The sequence below is a fragment of the Physeter macrocephalus genome, chromosome 11, assembly GCF_002837175.3.
Source record: "Physeter macrocephalus isolate SW-GA chromosome 11, ASM283717v5, whole genome shotgun sequence".
Lineage (NCBI taxonomy): Eukaryota > Metazoa > Chordata > Mammalia > Artiodactyla > Physeteridae > Physeter > Physeter macrocephalus.
In genome coordinates, this window is record NC_041224.1 from 87,627,797 (window position 1) to 87,633,796 (window position 6,000).

Genomic DNA, 6,000 nt, shown 5'->3' on the forward strand with positions numbered 1-6,000 from the left:
CCCAGATTTACATTCAAACTATCTTTTCCTTAGTGCAGCATAGGAAATCTAGATAATTTCTTTTGCCAAAAATAGAGGAATCCTGTATTAATAAAAGTAAAATGAACACTGAGGAGTGAGGGAGTCTTTAAGCTTTGAAGCAGAGGAGTGATATGGTGAGTTCTGTATTTTGGAAAGCTAGCTGTCAGCAGTAAGGAGGAAGACTTTGTGGAAGGAGAGAATAGGGGCAGGGGCATTCATGTGAATCTGTTCCAGGGGAGAGCTTATGAAAGCCCTAGCTCATGGGTGGCATTAGGAATAGGAAGAAAGAGGGAGAGGTGAGACTTTCAGAGATAAAATGACAATTGAATATCAGGGTAGGATGGTAGGAAGTGAGAGATTGCCCCGAATCAGAGGATTCTCATACTGACCCATCATCCCCTGCAGTGGGCCCGCACATACATGCTGTTCTTTTTCCCTGGAACGACCTGCCCCCACATTTAACTCCTTGGAATCCTGTTCCTCCATCATGATCTTTAGAAAGATCTCCTGGATTACTCCAGGGAGAATGACTCTTTCCCTCCTCTTCATCCCCACAGCACTTGATTCAAATGGTCAGTATTATTGCCAGTTGTATACAACATGAGTGCTTATGTAGTTGACTGTATCCAGGCATTGTGCCATCTCTGATGAAACAGCTACTTCAAACTAAAACAGTTGAAAAAAATAATAAACTGAAAGAAGCATATTTACTGTCTTTATTTTCTTGACTTACAGTTAATTAAAAGCATCTTCTCATCTTTAATTTTTAAAGTTCTGGTGGGGCATGTTAATAATGCTTATAACTCATTTATCTTACAAGATTTATATAAAGGTCTTGGATGATCCTGGCCTGCTCCTTCCTTTGGTTTTGGAGGAAACAATCTCTTAGCTCCACAATAGCTTGAAGCACCACCTCTGAGCTTCAAAATGACTCTTATATCCTGAAAACCCATGGTAATCTCATTCCTGCTCCGCTGGTTCAATTAACCTGTTTGTAAGCTATTTATGTGTGCATGCTTTAGCCTTTTAAAAGGGGCCAGGCATTTTTAGTCACACTGGATGCAAATAATAACATGGTTTAACTCATATATGATGTGGATTGGCTTGTACAGACGTCTTCATATTTAATGCCTTTCCTAAAAATTCCCAACATTGACTAGGGCTTCAGCAGCCCTTTAGGACCAACGCTTCCAGGAAAATACTCAGAATATGTTTGAATACATGTCCTATGCTGTCACCAACAGCACCCTGCCATCTAATTCCAGTGGAACCCTAATGATACTGCAAGACCAGAAAGACTGCCTCCTTGGGAGACAGCTCCCGACCCCCCATCTTCCTCCTCTGAGCAGAGTGTAATCCGTTTGCTGTTCCACCTTTGTCATTTGCATACTCATTCCCTGTGGAGTTTATCACATAAAACCTTGCTATTTTTATTTGTATTCATGTCTTCCTCTTTAGCTGTATCAGAAGCTTCTTAAAGGCAGAGACAACATTCTCTTAGTGTCCTTCCTACCTGCCCCCCACACCCTCCACCCACCCATACTGGAATCCTAACACCTTGCTTTGCACTTAGTTGGAGTTCAGGGTTCTAGAAAAGTTAATGAATGAATGAATCATAAACATATTTTGGGTCATTTTCCCCATGTGGTGCATCATCTGTCTTTGCCCGCTCTGAAACCCTCAGCCTCTTCTCTGCCCACTCCCCCTGGCCTTCTACAGTTTCTCCCCATCTGTCTGACATTTATCTCCACCTCTAAAGGGCTTTCCAAATCTGCTGAAACGCTGGTGCCTGCACCATAACTCCCTCTTTTGACTCATTTTTAAAGCCATTTAGTAAGACTTAATTCCGAGGCTTGGCACTCTTCCATTTGGAGAACTGTCCTACCATTCCTGGTTTCTCCAGCCCTGATAACACTGCCCCCTCAATGCTCAACCCATGGCAACTCTGCAAGAAAGCCTCAGCAAAGGAACTGGTTGTCTTGGAACCAAAAGAAGCTGTGCGCAGTGTCCAATTTACTCCCTAAAATCCCCCTTGAGACTGAGGAGTTGAGCAGAATGTGTCTCTTTCGGGGTTCTTTCCTTATACCATCTTTTCTTGCACATAGCAAGACATTTTTTTTTTTTTTTTTTTTTTGCTTTAGTGATTGCTTGATAGATGTTCCTGGCATTAGTGACCCTAAATCCTAACTGCCTACCATGATTCTGTAGGTGTTTTCACTAACTTCTATCTCCTCTAATGATCACATTGTCCTCTGAATGGTGGGAGGGCAGGCATCATTAGCCCCGTTTTACAGATGCACAATCTGGAGCTGGGAGAGAGATTTTGTGATTTTCCTAAATTGCCATGGTTTGTAAACGGTGGTGGTGGGCAGACGCAGGGGTACTTAACCCACAGCTTCCTCAGACTTTCCCACTTTCTCAAGCTTTTGTCAAAGTTGTCGTGAGCAGCATTTGCTGCAGCCAACTTTGGTTCCTTGGACATTTAGTCATCCACTTAAGCTGGCTACCCTATTTTTTTGGATTTAAACTCTTCTAATTGAATAAACCAGATTTACATTTTAAAGGGAAAACCACCCTTATAATCCTCTTAGATTTTGTAAATCTTTGTAACATTTCAACAGGCCCTAGCTCAGAATTACAAGCAGCCGACAGATATGTATGGAGCACCTCCTTGTTAGTCCTTCTGCCAGACACAGGGAGGTTGGCTCAGGGTGGGAGATGGTGGGGGACAGGGTGGGGAAGGAGTGTGGGGAGCAGGAGGGCCTGGAATCCAGTCCAAGCTCCACTGAAGGGACATCTTTTCCAAAGTTTATCCTCCCAGAGGTGGCTTTCTCTAAATCACACAAATGTGCTGCATAGACTAATAGAGGTCCTGCTAGGAGGGGAAGTGGGGGAGAGGCAGGATAGTTTACAATCTAACCTGAGAGTCAAGCCACACACCACAAGTCACATGCACACAGAGGCCTGCACCTGGGTTGCACTGGGATAAAGACATGCTAGAAATGTCACCAAGGATGTATACCAAAAGCTGACTGTGGTCGTGGGCAATAAAGGAAAACAAAGGCAGGAGAGGTGACTGTAGGCTGGGAAGATCTGGAAAGCTTTATAGAGAAGAGACAGTGATTTGGAAAGCATGCAATCCTAGCTAAAAGGAGGAAAACATCGTCCCATCCCTTGGCAGGCCCTAGAGTCCTACCTAGTGCCTGCTTAAAGAGACTCCAGTCCTCTGGAAGTAGGTAGGATATAAAATGCCCAGTACAAAGGAGAGGAGAGAGAAGAAAGCAAGGGGAAGAACACTGCCTGGATCTGAGTCTTGTTCTACCACTCAGTAGCTAAGTGAACTTGGGCAAGCTGCTGGTAGATTCTGGACTTCCATATCAGTAGTACCTACCCCCTAGAGCTGGTATACAGATTAAATGAGAATATTACCTACAAAGTGCTTAGAACAGTACCTGGGACACACTAAGTGCTCAATAAGTGTTAGCTATTATTATGATCACACATGCATGCATGTGTGTGCATTTACTGATATGTACACACAGGCACAAACAAAATGCCTCTGGTGATCCAAAAGTAGTATTAGGATCCATAGATTGAGAGTAATTCTAAAAAGACACCAGGAGAGGTCAGAGAAAGAGGACTTGACCTTCATGTGTTGCTGTTGTTTTTACATGGTTTAGCACTTTGGAATAACACTTGGAGGAAAATACGGCAATGAAAATGGTGCTGTTTGGGACTGATCTTATGCCCTGGGCTCAGGCACTGGGGCACAGGGTCCAACGAGCAAAGGCCAGTTTGGATTCCCCACACCACAGCCTGGAGGCAAAGCTGCTATTGGCTATGAACTCAAGAGCCAACAGTCTTTTGAGCTGCACCCTTCCCAGAGGTTTTTGTGGTCCAGGCCCTGGAGGTCACAGAGAACAGAATCATTGCTAAGGGAAATTTCCAGGGTGGCTCTCATCACTCTTCCAGAGTCACCCACATGCTCTACCCTGCTCCAGACTGAAGGGCACACGGAGGCATGCCCCAAAGTGTAGTTAAGTTGCGGCCATCACCCCCACTTTCTACACTTGGTGAAATCTATACTCTTGGGCAAGCTACTTAATCTCTTTAAGCCACATTTGTAAAATGGGTATAATAATAAAATCGTTATGGGACTGGTTGTGAGGTTTAGATATAGTAAGGTAATGTTTAGCATTCTATAAAAGGTAGCCATTATAATTATTAATAGCAGCAACCACTGTTGTTTTGATGCTGTAGGCAGAGAGAAGGGGGTGGCCACTGCTGAAAGCACACCTGAAATTCACATATAATTTTGGCGACCATAAAATTTATTGATCAAATGGAAAAACTTTTGAGAGTAAAGGGAGTGCTATTAGTGATGGCGCTGGGACAATAGGCATAAATTGGGACTGTCTTGGGTAAACTAGTCCACGATTCTCTACGCACTGCCTTCCACTCATTTCCAAGGCCACACTATCTGACTGTACCTCTTTATTCAAAACACAGTTCTTAGTGATTGAAGGAACAAAATAGGAAATATTTTCTCCTTTTTGACATCTCTGTCTTTTGGAAGGTATTTATTTTACTGTTTGGGTTAGCTGTCACTGATTGGGGAATGAATATGTGTTAGCCCTTGTACCCAGTGCTTTAAGGAAATGAGCTCTAAAATCCTCATGACCACTGTGGGAGGTAGGTGCAACCTCTACTGCACAATTATGGAACCTGAGGCTCAGGGAGGTTAAGTAACTTGCCCAGCCAAGGTTACAGGTCCATTCCATGGTATGCTGGGGGTTTACCACATAGGCCAAAGCCTATGACCTTTACTGAATCAAAATGTTTAGAGGTTGAGTCCAGAATGATTTTGGGGGGCCTTCACTCCCACTCCTCACCTGCTGGACTTATAAGGTGGGCTGCCAAGGTGTATATCTTCCTCCCATGTGTACGCCAGTTCCCAAACCCTCAGGCCTGAATAACCATTGGGTGCCCTCTGATTTTCACAGAAATGGGAGCTTCATAAATATAGTTATTAAACCTACTCCTAGTTTCTTTGTAAATGGAATCTTGTGTAGTTTCCATAAGACCTAAAGAGTCTATAGCTAAGCTGGCAGCAGATTTTATCCTTATTTGTTTCCATTTCAATATTCCCAGGGTGGGGTGGGAGCAGCGGTGGGGAGCAGCATGTCTAGACCCGATGCTCTTCAGAGAGAAGCTGTACAGAAATCCTTCTTTCAGGAATGCCCACTTCCAACTCTGCCCTGGTGATACAGATGCACTGCCTTACCCAGTAAGTAGCTATTGGTGGAAAGCAGTAACCTTTGAATGCCTGGTTCCATGGGAGCAAAGCTAGGTCTCCCATAAAACTGGGAATGATACTAGAATTCAGCTGAACTATTTGGGCAACTTTATCATTTCTGGGGCCCTAATTTTCAGAAGGATAGTTCCCACGGTATAAGAAAACGAATGCTTCCTTATAGCACCAGCGTGAGTGTGAAAAGAGCTCTTTGGCAAACTCATTACTCATCCATCATTGCAGAGCCTGTCACCTCCAGGGTGCTTGTCCAGAAGTAATCTCATTACCTACATCCTATCGTAACAAGTGCAAGTTTTCCTCTGTACACCCTGGGGCTGATTTCTCAGGACTACTGATAACAGCTTCCATGTAGATATTGGCATCACCATCAGGCAAGTCACAACTTTTGTCTCAACTAAACTTGGGCCCCAGGGATAGTTTTCATCCAGGGGGTGAAGGGTTTCCAAACTTTCAACAGTGGTGTTGATGTCAGTCCTGAGGAGTGGGAACATCAGAATGCCTCCCTCCCCACCCACTTGGAAGCATACAAACTGAAAATTAAGTTTATTCTCAAACATTCTGTTGAGTAAAGATTTCTTTTTTTTTTTTAACATCTTTATTGGAGTATAACTGTTTTACAATAGTGTGTTAGTTTCTCCTTTACAACAAAGTGAATCAGTTATACA